An 808-nucleotide genomic window follows, 5' to 3' on the forward strand; every position below is an offset into this window, starting at 1 on the left:
GTATACGGCAGGTATGATCACGACCGTATACTGCAGGTATGATCACGACCGTATACGGCAGGGACGATCACGACCGTATACGACTGGTACGATCACGACCGTATACGGCTGGTACGATCACGACCGTATACGGCAGGTACGACCACGACCGTATATGGCAGGTACGACCACGACCGTATATGGCAGTTAAGGTCACGATCGTATACGAAAAGTACGGTCACATCAAGAGATACGACCATTGGCATTTAGTATAGTATGGTATCTTCAGCATTAAAGAATAGGCCTGGATAGGCCTATTCTGAACCCCTTAAAGAATAGGCCTTTGTGATGTAGAGGGCGTGGTCTGGCAAACCGTACTTACTGTATCTATAATGGACCGCTCTCCGGATCAACGTCTTCTAGTTAAGAAGGAAACAGTTATTTGTATCTGAGAATACTTGTTCTAAATGGATTGCATCATGAGCCCGGGATTCAAATATAGAAATTGGGTCCCTGGCCCCGGTCTCTGGCCCTGGTCCCCGGCCCCGGTCCCTGACCCCGGTCCCTGGCCCGGTCCCTGGCCCCGGTCTCTAGCCCTAGTCCCTGGCCTAGGTCACTGTCCTGGTCCCTGGCCCCGGTCCCTGGCCCCGGCCCCTGGCCCCAGACCCTGGCCCTAGTCCCTGGCCCCGGTCCCTGGCCACGGTCCCTGGCCCCGGTCCCTGGCCCCGGTCTCTGGCCCTGGTCCCTGGCCCCGGTCCCTGGCCTAGGTCACTGTCCTGGTCCCTGGCCCCGGTCCCTGGCCCCGGTCCCTGGCCCCAGACCCTGGCCC

The sequence above is a fragment of the Hyalella azteca genome, unplaced genomic scaffold (assembly GCF_000764305.2).
Source record: "Hyalella azteca isolate HAZT.00-mixed unplaced genomic scaffold, Hazt_2.0.2 contig14517, whole genome shotgun sequence".
In the NCBI taxonomy this organism is placed as follows: Eukaryota; Metazoa; Arthropoda; class Malacostraca; order Amphipoda; family Hyalellidae; genus Hyalella; species Hyalella azteca.